Source organism: Dreissena polymorpha, chromosome 2, assembly GCF_020536995.1.
Source record: "Dreissena polymorpha isolate Duluth1 chromosome 2, UMN_Dpol_1.0, whole genome shotgun sequence".
NCBI classification, from domain to species: domain Eukaryota; kingdom Metazoa; phylum Mollusca; class Bivalvia; order Myida; family Dreissenidae; genus Dreissena; species Dreissena polymorpha.
In genome coordinates, this window is record NC_068356.1 from 62,733,697 (window position 1) to 62,751,289 (window position 17,593).

The 17,593-nt window shown below is 33.8% G+C and overlaps 1 protein-coding gene across 7 annotated transcripts in view; it reads left to right on the top strand.

The window, feature by feature from the left end:
• The first annotated feature begins 4,530 nt into the window (after window positions 1-4,530).
• Window positions 4,531-17,593, top strand: part of LOC127867308 (neogenin-like) — a 100,472-nt gene continuing 87,409 nt past the window's right edge. For all 7 annotated transcript variants that reach the window (XM_052408373.1, XM_052408376.1, XM_052408379.1 and 4 more), the window contains exon 1: window positions 4,531-4,659. The gene's annotated coding sequence lies outside the window, so the exon portion shown is untranslated. The remainder of the gene's footprint in view (window positions 4,660-17,593) is intronic.

Genomic DNA, 17,593 nt, shown 5'->3' on the forward strand with positions numbered 1-17,593 from the left:
TTCGTTGAAAAAAATGACCTCATTTCACAGTAAAACAGTGAAAAATATCGATATGTTTCACTGTTATTTTACACTATTTGAAACAGTGAAATATCAGTTTTAATTCATATTTCTCTATAAACCACCGGAAAGCATAAAATGAAATTAAATAAAGAAAAAGCGTACCCCTCAACTGGGTTCGAACCACTGACCCCTGGATTAAAAGTCTATCGCTTAGACCACTCGGTCATCCGTGCTCATACAATCAGTGATGTATTTTATACTTTATATAAGCAATCATCGTAGTGCCACAAAATATAACGACAACAACAGAACTCTCCAAATTATTCAATCGTTTCGAGTAGCAACGCTTTATAATTTTCATGTTTTTAAATGTCCATAAGGTGCCTATGATTGATTTTTAGAACGCGGTCAATGTTCAGTATTACTGTTTCCTCACAAATATCATAAATTCAACGAACATTTGCGAATCTGAAACAATTATTTTTAATTTTGTCAATATACCAAACCGTAAAAATGTCCCTTTAAGCAATAGCGTGATATTAAGGACACAGGCTCGTCCGGTCTCCAATAGCTTGCAGAACATCCTCGTCCCCTCGAACCGTTTGGTGTGTCTACATATGTCGATTGACTTGGTATGTCCTTTTAGTTATTTAATTTCCAACATGCTCATGTTTAAACCAAAAATGTTTTTCCCCGAGATCTTTATAACTTCTTCATATTGTGTGATTCTCCATAGTTCCGATTTGTTTCTGGTTGCGCAATAGAATGAGTCATATATGCAAATTACTGTTCACCTATGACAACAGCAGAGCTAATGGAAATTAAAAATTTACGCAATTCTTTCTTGGTTTTTGCAGGGATTTGTGCTATCCTTTCTCGTTAGTATCCTCCAACTAATTGCTTCCTGTATTGTACCTATCCGTGTTTGCTTTTAAAGACAGCGGTCAATTTAGAGTATTTCACTTGAAGTGTTGGTCTCATATGATTTAGATAATTTGCGTAGGCAATAATAAAAATATGTAAAAGTTTACATGGTCAGATACACGGGTTATGTTTGGAGAATCAGCTAAGATTGCATGAAAGCAACAGTATGTACCCAAACTAATGATCGTTTTTTTTTTTAAATCATTGCTGAACAAAGTGAACAAATTAACCTTTTCGCCATGAATTGTGCTGTATTGTTTATCACAATTGCGCTTAAGAAAAATGCTTAACTCGTCTTTTAATTAAACATTGTTTTTCTGTGTTCTTGGAGCAAACAGTTGTATACTTTATGCGTGTAAATTGTTAAATATGAAACAGTCCAGTGTCCATAGCATGCATTAAGTGGAAAACAGTGGTCAAATGACCGAAACAACACATGTGCAAAACTATTAATAAAAAGAGAAACAGTCTACAAAAAAACTAAAAGTTTGTGTGAGTTTAAAAAATGAGTATATTTAATGGAAATACTCAAGATGCTGACAACGATCACGGTACAATGCTCCTTCGCATTCGCAGGATAGTTGCAATATGATGTTGAGCATCGCTAAAATCAGGACTGGTGCACTTTTGATCCTTAAATGTGTTGATCATGATTTTAAAGTGAAACTGTGCGCATACCACACCTTTCTGTACGTTTGTGTAGCCTAAAGTACAACAAGTGTAGTCTTTGTTTTGTTTTTCAGGCGTTGACATGATTGATGTCGGAAAGCCAGCTCGTTCCGCGACCCATTGAGTCCGCTTTACGAATGTTTTAGCAACTAATGAAATATGTGGCTCGTTTACTTTTTGTTCGGTTTGATTTGTTCCCTTGCACAGCTATGCAATGATAGATTAATAAGGAGTAATTAACGTTAACTTTGAGTACGGCAATTATGCAATGCCTAAAGTACTAATTTTGTCAACGTATTGATATGAAATATTTCTTCAAACAAATAAAACGAATCCTATAATACTTGGAAGTTTTACATTGAGTTGAAGAGTCTCGTGAATTGTTGAACTTCCCACGCTCTTAGTTAATCCCCCTTGCATGCTTATCAGTAGCTACTGCCGTTACAAGTACATATACAATGACTGTTCCATTACCTTTACCACTTAGATACGTATTTTGATGCATTTGTAGTCCCTTAGAAAATTGCATTTAATTAAATACATTTCTTACTAAGTTCAAGTTTGAATGGCCGCCTTTCCAACCCTTTGTTACTGATGAGCAGCAAACAAAATTAACCCTGAACAGACTGCGAGTTACTGGAAGGCTGTTCTGGTTTTACGCTGTTTTTACAAAGTCATTTTCACTTTGCTTCTGAGTGAGAAAGGGTTAATCTCCCTTGAATTAGCTACTGACGTTACAAGTACATATAAAATGACTTATTTATTTTACTTATTAAATGTTACACATCGTGTCTTTTAATGTTAATGGTCTACTCGAGTACATGTTTTACCTATTATAAGTAAAACACAATAGGGAAAGAAACTACACCGGGGCAGTAACAAACCCGGAATACGTTCGACCCAAAACAAATCACACCAACGTACTGGTGTAAATGTATCACAGGGAAAATCCATTGTTTTACGTTCAAAGATTACATAGCTCCACTGATGTCGGAGAAAAACAACGGAACCAAAATACACTTGGGCATAATGTTGGAAACACTGTTGTAAATATATGGTTTAGCTATGCGCGACTTTTAAAAATCTTTCAGTTGCCGTTGAAAGCTTGACTGATAGATGATAAATTACCGATTAATATCAGCGATAATTCGACTAGTTGTCTGTAAAATAATGTTCTACCAAAAAACTAGACATCGCGTCGTTTTAAATATAGCACAGCTTAAAAGTGATCAAATTTTGCCAAATGTGACCGACCATAAACGATTTTGACAAATGTTGCTTATCTTATCTGATAAAAAGTACGTGTAGTCTTATCAGCAATAACGTTTCCAATAGATATATGCATGTGGGACGATGAACTCATAAACGTCTTTTATATGAAAGTATTTATTTGTTTTCGTGAATATCAACACACAAAAAAGTGAGGGTGTTTAGAACATAGATATAAAAACGGCCTTTCGCCTGATACTGTGTGATAAGAAACCGTTAATTTAAAAGCCAAGACAAAGCCTACTTGTCAAAGTCTACGATCCAACTATCAAGATTGGTTCAACAATTATTCCGGTAATCGTCTTTTTAATCGTGAACTTTCAGTACTAATTTTACTAGATATTATCGTGTATGAACATAACTTGGAGTCAATCTTAAAGATTATATTAATCGTGGATATTTTTGAACGCTTTAAATATTTACGATTAACACGACCATCCACGATCAATTCTTTACAGTCGCCATCGTATCAAATCTATTTCATTGCAACAAAGGGCGACAAGTCTGGTCTATTCGTACATTTATATCGTTATGATAGCAGTTGATCTGTTATGAAGATAAAAACATCACGCGTTGTTCCGGTTTGTTGCGGTCTTTAAACGAAGATTAGAATGTCAATCATCGTTTATGTATTTGGTTCCAGTCCTGGTCTCGTCGTGAATAGAATTTATTTAATCGTACAAAATCGTGCAACTTAAGTCGTATCGGATCGTTGCCGATATTATCACTTTTGATAAAGGTAGGGTAACGTATCACCTCGTACATGAACGTTCTAAAGCGGGAAATCCTATCACATATGATCTTGTCAAAACAAGACCCAATCGTGGAAAAAATCGAAAACACTACCATTAGACCTATTGTGTATCGCATCTGATCTTGATATCACACCGTTTCATGTCGTGGTATCTTTTGTTTTCAAATCTCGAACCGATCGAAATCGAGCGCGGCGCAGCTTTTCATAACGTACGGAAACGAGTCATTTGCCTGAAATCTAAAGAAATACCATGATCAAATACGTGTCGGAGATTGTGGTTCTCGTGTTTGATCGCACGACATATGGAAGTGGAATACATTAAACTCGCAATTAAATATTTTCGCATGCGTCTTTATACTTTTTATGATAATCAATGTCGATTTGAGTCTTGAATATGTTCTCATTCTACCTTCTTTGTGTATTTACTTCTGAAACAACATGACTTTTACATTCTGCTGCGTTTAAATACACTTGAACGAACATAATTCAATGGATTTTAGAATATCATAAATTATGTTCAAATGACAGTAGAAAAATCATTTAATCTGAAATAAAACTCAAGTTGCACTGGAAATATTTATTTTGTAAAAAATATATGACCATCGCTCTGGGACAACGGCTTTATATATGCATGTGCGTAAAGTTTCGACTGAGATGAGCGTAAGAAGTTTACACGTCCGTATACCCTTAATTTAAACAAAAACGTCGAAAGGCCAAAAAGTGGTTTCCCTATGTAAAGCCAAAGTTGAAATGTTAAAACATTTTACGATCGTATAGTTTCTCTCCTATATTTGCCAAACAAGACATTTATGTGTTTCATAATGATTAACGTATTTTGTATTCATAAGACGTAATTTCACCGTAGCTTTAACCTGAGCCGAGGCGAGTTTTACTGTAGTGTAACCGTAACCTGAAATCAGTCGCGCCGTGACCCCAGTCTCGTTTTCGAATCAAATATGGCGTCGAAAAGTCTGTGCTGTAAATAAGTTGATGGTATATGAACAATTGTAATTAATTCATGCCTTGCACACGTTTCAAAGGTAAGTTTTTGCAGGAATTTTGAATTGTATGCGTGTTAAATTCGTGAAAGTAGTCTCCAAGACTGAAAGTATACATTTTAACGCGAAAATTGTGTACAACACAAAGAATGTAGCTAAAGAAACTTTAATCCATATAAACGGACTCCCAGAGCCTTTGATAATTTTTGCTATGGCGGCTCTGGCTGTCCATTAGTCTCATTTATAAGACGCGCAAAGAATTTAGAGATACTTTTTATATGGGTTAAATTCTTTGGAACGTCTCATCGTTGAAGGACCTTTTTTGTGGTGGAAACCAGAAAGTTTAAATTTTCATCAATTTGCGTAAAATTGCAAAATAACATTACCAACTCATTCAGTTTTAATTCAGAAGTCCATTTTTACATCAAATATCGTCGATTCGAAGTTAGAAAGGCATAAATAATTCAGTTAAACGTCTGATTAAATCGCAAAACAATCACTGACCTGTAGCCATGTCATGAAACATGTCATAAATATGAACCAATCAGAAGAACTTCAAGAAGGCATTACAGTGTAACGTGTACGCGTAATTTTATTTAACATGATTTTTAACAACGACTTTTACCTAACTAGATCTAGTATGCTAATCTTTGTCGATTTAATAAGCATATGTTCAAAACAGATATGGTGCAGTTTCTATTCACTGTTCTAAGTTTCAGCAAGTGTTTATGCATGTCTTTTTCGCACCTCTGTCTGTGTTGTTTTATGTACTTACATTCTACGTTACCAAGGACGGTATACTGTACGATCTGTATCAATATTATTTATGTAAAGTATAAAAATAAAAGATGTAATTTATTAGCAACCCCGATAAAAGCCGATTCCTTATCAGTTCAATGGGAGAAAAGCGGAAAAAAACAATACCACTCTTACTAAATGATCAATAAAACCATTATTTTATTATATAAATCAAAATAATAAAAAGTTATTAAAAGAAAAATGTTTTATCTTTCTATTCATATAAAATTCATTTTATTATTATTTCAGGATGATAAGTAAATATGTTGTTAATTGAACAAATTCAGGGCAGAAATATCGCTATCGCGTAATGCCGACTTTCGGACTACTTGCATAAACATGTGTGTGTTTACAATTCAAATGCGGATATTCTACACATCATGAATATTTATGAGATTGACATCATCTTGTTCACGACTGAATGAACTTTACTACAATGCATTCAAAATTTACATAGGACCACCCTACGCGGAGAAAATAGTACCCGACTTTGACGATGAATAAAATTACTTCCGATGGACCGAACACAATTTTGAACATAGTTATAAAAACTAGAAAGTCTAACTTAAATTTTGATACCAAATTTATTTTCTGCAAAAGAGAATTAGGTACCCGCATCTTTAAACAAAGACGCGCATTTATACAATTCGACCTCGGTTGACCTCTGCAGAGGGAGGCGCCATTTTTGTTTTGCTTCGCTAATCGTTATCGTTTGTGACGTTCTGAATTAATTAAACCATACTCGCTTAAACTCTACAGAAAACAAAAGAAAAGGTTTGTTATGATCATTTTCGATATTATTTGGTTTGAATTATGTTTAAATAATATTTTATAAATATTAAAACCAGCTTTTCGCATTGATGGCAATGTTCGCTTTTTTGACACTAAAAACACGCGTAATAATTAAGATATGTCACTGAATATAACAGTCCCGTGAGATGCTTCCCTCAAATAAACGCATTGAAATGGTTGATAATAACAAATTGAATCGAAATAGATCAATAACTGCGTTTTTCTCTAAGTATTTACGTAAAATAATGGATTGTTTGAAATGGGTACGAACTTAATTTTTTTTTAAAATCTTGTTCGTACCATTTTTCGAGATTTTGCAAAGATGTAAAATAATGAAGGATAATGACAAAAATGATGTTTTATATGTATTTTATTTGTAAAAATAGATATTTTGGTATGTTTTGTTATTTTTTTAGAGTGTCTGGCTGTGATAAAGGTGTAAAAGTATCCAGGTGCCTTCTGCAAGGATGTGGGACTCTGCTGCAACTCCATCATAAGACATAACCAAGCAATTTGAAAAATGCCAGTACATTGACAAATGAAATTGTCATTGAAATATTCAACCGATAAAAATGATGCAAATCAGAAGATATGGAAAGTTGTTTTCTTGACGACTTTCAGACTATAAATATTATAGAGGATGACTTGAAACACGCAGAACAAAATTCCGCCTCATAATGCTGTAAACAATTATCCACCATGTAGTTGCCATCATTTCTCCTGATATTCTTCTTGTTCCTCAACAAATAAATTCCTTTTATACTCAAGAACAGTCAAACAATTGAATTCCCTCCCTCCCCAAAATGCCATATACCCGGTACATGAGGCAGCCACAGTAGAAGTTTTCAAAATCCTTACTCCTGTGGCTGTCATTGTACCACTTATACATCTGGAGACACTTACAATGTAAATAATTTTGAATTAACACCCAACTGAGCACCTTTGTACAGTTTTTTCACCCCTTAACCTTTATGCCACCCTCTATTTAGAAGGAGTGCTGTATCAGAAGAAGACTACATAACTGTAAAATGGTAACAACTGGTACCCTGGGTGTGTTGTAAAAAAAGAAGGCAATGAAATGAAAGTGAATTTCATGACAGCATGTAGACAAAAAGGAGTGTTTGCTTTGTCAGTGCGAGCAGATATCCAAAGTGTAAAATTTGAGTTAATTCTAGACTAGATGGTTCCTGATTGTTTGAAGAGTGAAATTGGAAGACAATGGCCGGCTGTTTTCCAAACATGAGAAATATCAAGCATCATACGAACTGTACAAAAAGGACCTACTTTGAGAAATTGTGTATAGTTTAAATGTATTGAAATGTTTTTTTGAATTTTCCCTTTTGTACACACTTAGTGCAGTTAGTTTGTTGAATGTGGTAAGACTTTGTAAAGTTATTAAAGATTTTTATACTTTCAACGAATATATTGTGGTGTTATGCTCCTCGATAAAAAAAATATATATAATTGGCACTTTTTAAATCAAAATTAGGGTACTATATCAATTTCTGATCAACAAATCAATGCTTTTATTGAAATCTACAGGAAAAATGCCATCAGTATGCCAAATTTCAATATGATACCATGTATAGAAAAAATTATACAGAAAAAAGAAGCCAAATTTTATAGAAAGCAGGTCCGCGAATCAACACAAAATGTGAACGCTTTTAATAGGCATAATTTTCCCCAAAATGGCATTTTTTCCGAAGATTCAAAGTACCATAACTTTGGATGTAGTAGAGATAAATTAATAATTCAAACTGATCTGAGCAGTATTAAATGAGATCTTTAATATTATATCAAAACATTTAAGATTTCTGTGAGTTGAATTTTTTGATGGGGTTGCTAAATTTATTTCAGAACTTTTAAATTGTCAATTTAGAAAAAAAACAATGCTAAATTAATCCAGAAAAGTATAACATCGGTTTACTATGTAACGCGCTGCACCACAATAGACGAACGCAAACTGTATTTTACGCTGTTTATTCTTCCACTTTAAACCAGATGCTTTACACCGAGGTCGTGTTATCGATTTATATCTACACAGCGAGCGAATCGAGAGATATTGAAAAATTGAATAGTGGTTGGATTTAAATTGCTCAGGCGTGCAAAATTCAAAGTGTCATTACATAATTTTTACGGAACATTATCGAGAAACGAATTATCTACACAGGCATGTAAATATTATTGCAATCCGTTGTTATTAAGTGTCTTATATCGGGGCTTGAATGTTGCGCACAAAATCCTTGCGCAACAATAAAGACAAAGAACAAAAAATTCCCACCACATAATTGGTCTTTCACCCTTTGTACGCTCCAAATATTACCCATATAAAAAGTAGCTTAATATTTAAGAGCGTCAAAAATTTGGACTAGCTGTCCATATGCACCCCTTCATAAACATAGGTGCAGTTCAGCGCAGCGAATCCATGCGCTTCACTAAACAGACGTCGTTCGAGACAATTGAGGAAAATAATGTATAAACTTCATAAACATGTTAAATTTACCTGAATGGCAACCTACTGATGTTATCCTTTGCATGCACCCTATAAATACACGACGATGTTTCAACACACTTTTCTCGCTGACATGTTTATGTTTAAATTTGAAACAGTGTATTCTGTATCGAATACCACATCGTTATCGACTTTATAGGCTGGAGCACATAACCCGACGTGCAAAATATTAATGAACAGCGACCTAACCAATATTGGGTAAATTCTCCAATATTGCGGATACAGCGTACAAAACAAAACCTTAGTCAATAAAATCAATTATATCTTGCTTTAATGTTACCATTTAGATAAGTTTGTGGTTTAGATAGGTAAACTTTAATAAGTTCTTGCAGTTTCAGTGTTCCTTAACCCTTGCATTGTTGATAACATTTTGCACCCATGGACAAGAGAGCGCATTGCAACTCTCAGCCTAAGCTGAGAGTTGAATTACTGCAACTAAAGAAACTTAAGCGTACAGTTTATATAGTATTGACATACCTGTGCGCTGAAGCCAACCCCGTATCGAAAGTCAACCAGAGCCGTAACATATTTATGTCACGCTATAAATCAAAGAAAGCTCATTTTCTTGGATACATTTCTACGTATATTGGTGAATGAATATAAATTACTGCATCAGGGAATATTTTAAGGTTCAAATGTTTAAAATGCATCTTACAATAGATGAAAATAACTCTCATCAGTCTGAAATTCACAATTTGAAGCCATTGTCGCTTTGTCACGTGACGAGTTTTCATTTGGATACTTTCGGATCGACCTTGACATTTTTTGCTGAAATTGTACACGTTACTTTCGTTTTCTGAAATCTATTATTTGTGATTAACAACTTACGTCTGGTGGATTATAAGACTGATTTCAGTGTGAATCAGGTATATAGTTTTAAATAATATTTACCTTGAGTTTGTATTTAAACTACAATTTGTTTACAAAACAAGCCAGAATAATCTAACCTACCGGGAAATGTCATTCTGAATTTGAAAACACTTGAGCACATGGTATGTTACTAAAAATAGGAATAACGTCATATGACCGTGAAATCTCGGGAGATTCGCATTTCAGAAAAGTCTGTCACATCACTGTTCTTCTCGATATGTACAGTACAGCCAAAGCGGAACAAACGTATTTCGCAATCCGCGGCGGCAAGGCGAAACGAGTCGATGCCGCGTCAGTCGTTGAAGCCGCGTCAGTATGTGGCGGCAAGTCGCATTTCGCCGCGAAACTTCGCATCTGTCCGCCGAGGCATGCCGCTATCCGCGACATGATGCCGAGTCGATGCGCATCATGAAATAAAAATCTTTTTAAAATTATTAGTTACATGTAGTTAACAAATTTTGAAAGAACAATTATAATAATAATTAAAATCATAATAAATTTATTGTGTGCAGATTGTATTAGCATATACATGTAAGCATAGTTAATGTGTCTGGCCAATTAAGTTTGTTTCCCGCCCGTAGTGTATGTATTTCACACATTAACAAGGCCACCTAATTATGTTTTCGCACATACAAGTGGTCAAGGCTCCAGCATATGGTGGATTTATAAATTAATTGCATGTTGATTTTGCTATAAAATTTAAGCTGAGAAAATTAGCAGTTTGAAGCCACATCAATAATCAAGACGATGACGACGTATTTGTTGTTTTGTTAATTATCAGCTTATTATAACTATTGTTTGAATATGCGTATATAAACACGTTTTATTTTGTTCATATTATACAGGAAATATCGCTACTAATTACCCGATAATCCCGTATATTCCAGTTTTAAAGCAAATGCTGGTAAATATTTACGATACACAAACATTCTCGCTATTTCCTTAAGTATCAAATACATTTTGGCATTTGTTACTATTTATAGAGATGATGAAATAACGTCTAATCGGGGAGTTTTTTTTCCACTGAACACGCGATTTACGCCTGACGTGATGTTCATGTATGTATACAACACAAAATACACCCAAACTTTCCAAACGACGTTCTACATGTCTGCATAATATTGGCGCTCTTTTTATGAAACAAAGGATATTTTAGCACTGTTTATTTGACGTTAAAATTTGTCAAAGGTCGCGTTAGCATTAAAATTCGGAAGTGTGTTTCGGATTACAAATTTAATAATGATAATCGAACGAAACATTAACAGTTGCGCGTAATTAATTCTACGCTACACATACATGTATGTACATGTAGGTGGATATCTTTTCACTCGATCCGCCGCGTACGTATGCGGCAGATTTACTCCGCAAAGTACGCGAGGTTAACACAGACTCGGCGTCGTTGCGCGGATCGATGCCGAGTGCCACGGCGATACGCCGCGTGAACACACGATGCGGCCGCCGCGTACTAATAATCTGGCCGTGGCGTAGCCGCGGATTATGTTTGTGCCCCGTTAGCTGTACTGTAAGAGCAGAATAGATAAATTTTAAATGTTTAAGAAAGTATTTTGTGAAAGAATATATCAGTTAAATGTGAAAAATGTCAATCTTTCCGATCAAGTGGTTGATTTTGGCCAATAACTGCATTTAAAAGCTGTTTTAAACCAGTCTTTGTTAACTGTCAACTTGTCGGGAATTTCTGGTTGACTTTCCTAATGGTTTGGTCCATAACTATAAAGTCGCGCCTGTCAAAAATCATAAAAAGCGACATTTAAAGTTATGGTAGCCAGAACTACAAAGAATGTGGGTCATTTGGAATTTCTTATTTTAAGACTTTACTTAGAATTTTTGTTTTCTAGCCTTATAATTTGATAATTAACATGACGATTGCATATGTTTGAAATCTGTGATGTTGACATGCCTGCACATCACTGTAAACTTGTTTATTTTTGCAAACGAATCTTTTGCATTGTTTATTTGGTTGACACTACAGTCAACTCTTACCTTTAGAACTTCCTAAGCAGTCTGCGGAATAAGGGCACGCCCGGTGGCCTGGGCGTGTAAATTATAGCTCGGGTCTATTAAAATAATGTAATGTAATTGATTAAAATTGAGGTAAAATACGCATTAGACACTTCTTTAAAAAAAAAAATTTTTTTTTTTGGAAATTGGGAATTTTTTGCAACATTTTGGGGAAAAAGTATACTTTTTGGGATTGGGAACATAGCCGAATTTCGGCTATTAATTCGGGCCAAAAAACCCTGTTTAGTCATACCGGAGATAGTCAAGGTATCACTTTTGAGCTCTACTGTTTTACTCCATTGTGTTATATAGCGGCAAGCAATAGAAAAATTATGATTAACAGCGAAAATGACACATACAAATAAAATTAACTACAGATATCATATGGTAATACAGGAAAAATGTTATGCATGTGTCAATTACATGTAGCAATAAAGACCAGGTTAAACATACAAACAACAAACAATTTTAGAAATCTGCACAGTGAATGTGTGTCACGGAAACAAGTGTTGGAAAATTGGAGTTTGGTCGACTTGTAATTTGAAAGCATTTAAGACCATTATAGTTCGAAAATGAAAAGAGACAAACATGATTTGATTTATATGTTAGTGGATCTATTTATAATCACATTCATATGCTGTTATGCATTTTCTGCATTAATATCAGAGATTTTTTCGCCAAATTGGGAAAAGTACCTGTACCAGCCCAATTAGTAAAATTACACTCGAAAAACCCTGAAATTGGGAAAATTTGCATTGTGGAGTCATCATCTTGGAAAATTGGTGTACACATATTTGAGTTTTTGCTCCCAAATACTTTAAAATTGATATCTTTATGTTGTCAAGTTGTCAATATTATATTTACTTACCGGTATGTTTCAAGCCATAGAGCTGTGTATGGAAACTAACTAAATGTTGCACTTTATTTAAAAACATTTTTTTTTTTTTTAGAAACTTTCAATTGGCAATTTTGCAATTAGGAAATTTATAATTTTTTCCTCATTGGGAAAATGCCATTTTCCGGTACTTTATAAAGAAGGAAAAAATTGCAGGTTTTTTTTTGGCCCGATTTTATAGCCGAAATTCGGCTATATTCCCAATCCCAAAAAGTATACTTTTTTCCCAAAATGTGGCAAAAAATTCCCAATTGCCAAAAAAAAAATTTTTTTTTTGTTAGAAATAAGTCTTATGTGTATTTTATCGCAATTTTAATTCAATTACACATATGAGTTTTTTTCTTTTAATTTGAATGATTATAAAGAGTTAAATCAAATTTAGTATTTCCCTAATCAGTGGACTTTTCTTGAGGAAAAAAGGCTATTGAATTTATTTTCCCAATTTCATGAAAATGCCGATATAATTCCGAATTCCAAAGCCATGGGCTTAATTGCTGATTATGTTTGTCATGCTGTAAAGTCTACTGAAATAGCATTGAACTGAAGATGTTGAATGCCAGATATTGAAATGTAAAAAAATTAAATATACTCTTTTATCTCTGTTTAATACATCATTAACACAACAAGAACACTAAAGCATGATTTTTAATGTTTTCCTTATATGATATTTATTCTAAAAATAAGTATTCAACTTTATGCACTGAAAGAGGCTATGTTTAAGTGTTGTATTTAGGAATCTATAGATTATTGCAAGTTTAATATGCATGTGAAAGGATATTCACTAAACATTGGCTTCATTGTATGAAGAAATTAAAGCAGCACTTTCTTATGTAAAAATGCTGTCAAACATGCACTTAAAAACAATTTTAATTTGGTTACTTATAATCATATTAAAATGCTTCATTTTCCCAATTTCATGGTTTATCAGGCGAATTTTCCCAATCCAAATGACACAGGCTGTAACAAAAAAACAACACTGTGTGATCAATTTGAAACATTTTGTGGCTTTTACTCACCCAGGCAAAACAAATTGTTGGAAGATGAAAATCTACTGAAATCCCTTAGACTATTACATGTAATTGATCATAATGGTAATTTTGCTGAAACTGTTGATAAAACATAACAAACAATAACTGGTGTACATTTAAGTTCTTATTTTTAAACCTTTAATGTGACAGGGCAACAGATAAGATTTGATCTCAATTAAATTTCACTGCAAGCTTTTTGAAACAATTATTTTTTTCCCTCAAATCAATTTGTCAAAAAGTTTTTTAAAGTTAATAGAAAACTTACCTTTATTTCTGGATGAGATGAGCTTTTTAATGTTCGGTTACACTTGAGGTGTATTTTCAAGCCGTCTCCATGTAAGACAAGCCAGGGGAATTCCTTTTTCCACAGGGTTAATTGTTTCTCGGACACTGAATCGCCGCGGTTATTGCACTGAATTTTGCCTTTTCTATCACAACCTGTGATATCAATTCCAATAAAGCACTCTTTACCCCATGGTTGGTTTTGCGTTAAAAATTGAAACACATTAGGCGCGCACACAGCTAATAAATATTTTTTAGAGCGTCCGCGTTTGGAACAAGATGCTGACATTTTTGCGTAATGACCGTACTAAAGGTTACAATATACTTTATCAAATCAAACAAAATACGGAGTTAAAATAGGTAAAATAAAACGACAAAGAATCGATTGCAATTCGTTTTCAAATTTCGTAATCGTTTATTGTATGATCTATTTTTTATTTCAATTCTTTTTCTGTCAAATACAAATCGTTAAAGCGATAAAACGATCCTTATCTGTTGCCCTGATGTGAGATATATGTTTGTTCATGTATGCGCCATCTTTCAGTTTTTTGGCGAGTGGTATTTTTTTGTACCATGAAAAGGAAGTGTTGACTATAACAGAGCAAGAACTGATCAATTCTGCTATCAAGACAATGTTCAAATAGGGGAGCATTGCTCAATATAGTACAGAAATCACAAAATATACAAAGAGGTTTTTTATTTGGTTAAACTGAAAGAAAGAAAAAAAACACCTTTCCAAATTCCAATAAATATTTATTGATCCTGGAATGTTCCTTTCTAATATAATTAAGAGGCAGAACCACTGCCTGTGTAAACAAGATGGATTTGTGAAGAGCTGTCAATGAACCAAATGGGTTTCAATACCAATCATTTGGATTATAAATTGGGAAAATTTGACAGGCGTGTTTACATGTTCTCAATTTTTGGCCATAAAATTGGGTGGATCATATACTTTTGGATGGCCGTGATAGATAATGTGTGCTGGATTTTGTTATTGCTTGAAGCTCACGCATCCTTGAACATTTATTAAATGCATTTTCAAATATTATCATAGTTGCAATTCAGTGTTATCATTTATTATTCAGTGTGGTTTATATGATTATATTGCCTTAAATTTCTTTCTATTAAATTGAAAAAATAAGATTAAAGACAAATACGTTCTCTTCCTAGGTAGTTTTGAAAACTATTACTATATATTTGTATGCGAATGTATAATGCAGTATCAGATGAAGGTGTGGCTTTTTCTTAAGTAATTTGGTGCTGAGGAAAATTTAAAGGTCATTGTTAATTCCAGGTGGACAAATATGGTGGAGAGGCGCTTATTTTCCACAGATTCTGTTGGTGTCCAAGACTTCAGAATATTTTTCTGAGCAACAATAATTTTAAGAAAAAAACTCCTTTAACAGCTTTCCATTTACAATATACATATGCCAAGCAACTAATGTTCCCCATCCTTAACGGCCATATTTCTTACTGAAATGAATCATTGAGAAAGATTAATTTCATCTTACCACTACTCCTGCTGTACTCTGTGTACAAGTGCACTGATAAGCCTGTATGGCGTCTCAGGGCATGTCATTAAATTTTGAATAATAGCCAAAAAACATTAACTCAAGTGAACCAGTTTAATCACATACCTCATTTTAACTTTTGGCAGAAATTTGTATGTTCAACAGACTGAGGAGTAAGTTGAGCATCACTAACACAAGATAGGTACACCTGATAAGCCCCTGTTGCTTATCAGTTACATGCTGTCTGTGTGTGAGCTACAATATGTTTTTTTCTATTACTTATGTTTTTTCTATTACTGATGTTTGTTTTTTACATGGTTGGGCAGTTTGAAAATAAAACCCAGAACTAAAAAAATGGGACCAGAGTTTCTTAAGAAATGGAAAACTATGGCTGGTTCATTTGTATACAAATGTATAATGGAAGTTACATTTTATTTGTTTTTAAATTCAAGCATCTTTTATATCATGCATACTGTGTTTTGCTGTGAGTTAAAGATTTATATTGATCTACTGTACATGTGTATAGCATTAAACAAAATATGGGAAACATATTACTGCATATCCAGAATATGTATTTTGACCTCTGACAATGTCATTTGATCCATGACAGCGATTTTTTTCCTTCTTTATAAAGTACCGGTAAACGGCACTTTCCCAATTACAAAAAAACTACAAATTTCCCAATTGCTGGCCAAAAAATTCCCAATTTAAGGTAATTTTTTTTTTGTGTGGAAAATGCAACATTTTGTTAGTTTCCCTGCGCAGCTCTATGGTTTGAACCTAGGTAAATATAATATTGACAGCCTAAAAACACTTAGTTATCAATTTTAAAGTATTTGGGAGCATAAAATCAAATACACCAATTTCCCAATTTGAGGGTTTCACATCTCGATTTTCCCAATTTGAGGGTTTTCACGACTCAATTTTTCCCAATTGGACCGGTACGGGTACTTTTCCCAATTGGACAAAAAAAATCGCTGCATGAAAATCCCAATGTTATTTGGCTTCTGGTTTTCAAAATCTACTTTTATCCCTGTTAAAATGCATTTGGCAAGACAGTGCTATCGAAGCTGTGCAGCGCTCTTCTCTTTTTGAATTTTAATTAAAATCAATGGAGTTGGTGACAAACTGTCTGCAACCACTGCAGAATTATTGGGGAGAAATGAGAAAAATAACAATGTCTTCATGTACAACATGGTTTACATTATTAAAAAAATAAAATTCAACAGGAACCATTCCAATCCATTATTTCATTGATTAATTGCATTTTTCCCCCAAGAGTGTGCATGGAATACATCATGGACAAAGAACCACATTGCTGATTTAACACTAGAAAGAATTTTCAGACTGGTTGTAAACCAAGTTAATGTCTTGAACATTACAATGGTTTAAGTGTTGTTAATATTAATGAAGACTTCAAAGGCTTAACAGAAGCACATTATGGGTTATTGCAGTACCCCTTTTTATACGGCCGTCTATGACGGGACGTATTATGGTATACCCCGCGTCCGTCCGTCCGTCTGTTAATGTCGTACGCTACGTCAAATATCCTTTGACAGATTTTCTTCAAATTTTAACACAATCTTAATATTGATAAACCCTGATCCCCTTTCGTTTTTGACGGAATTCTGAATTGTCGTTCCAGAGTTATGGGACTTTGTTCGTCAAAATTTCGTGATTTCATTGAATGTCCTACTGTAGCTCAAATATCCTTCGATGGATTTTTTTCAAATTTCAACACAATCTTAATATTGATAAACCCTGATCCCCTTTCGTTTTTGACGGAATTCTGAATTGTCGTTCCAGAGTTATGGGACTTTGTTCGTCAAAATTTCGTGATTTCATTGAATGTCCTACTGTAGCTCAAATATCCTTCGATGGATTTTTTTCAAATTTCAACACAATCTTAATATTGATAAACCCTGATCCCCTTTCGTTTTTGACGGAATTCTGAATTGTCGTTCCAGAGTTATGGGACTTTGTTCGTCAAAATTTCGTGATTTCATTGAATGTCCTACCGTAGCTCAAATATCCTTCGATGGATTTTTTTCAAATTTCAACACAATCTTAATATTGATAAACCCTGATCCCCTTTCGTTTTTGACGGAATTCTGAATTGTTGTTCCAGAGTTATGGGACTTTGTTGAATGTCAAGGAGACGGCGCTCCATGCTCATGTACTTATAAAATAAACCATGTATTCAAATACAAATAAACTGAAGTAAAAAAATGATTCAAAGGGTTATTTATTACCTTACTACTTTATTGGC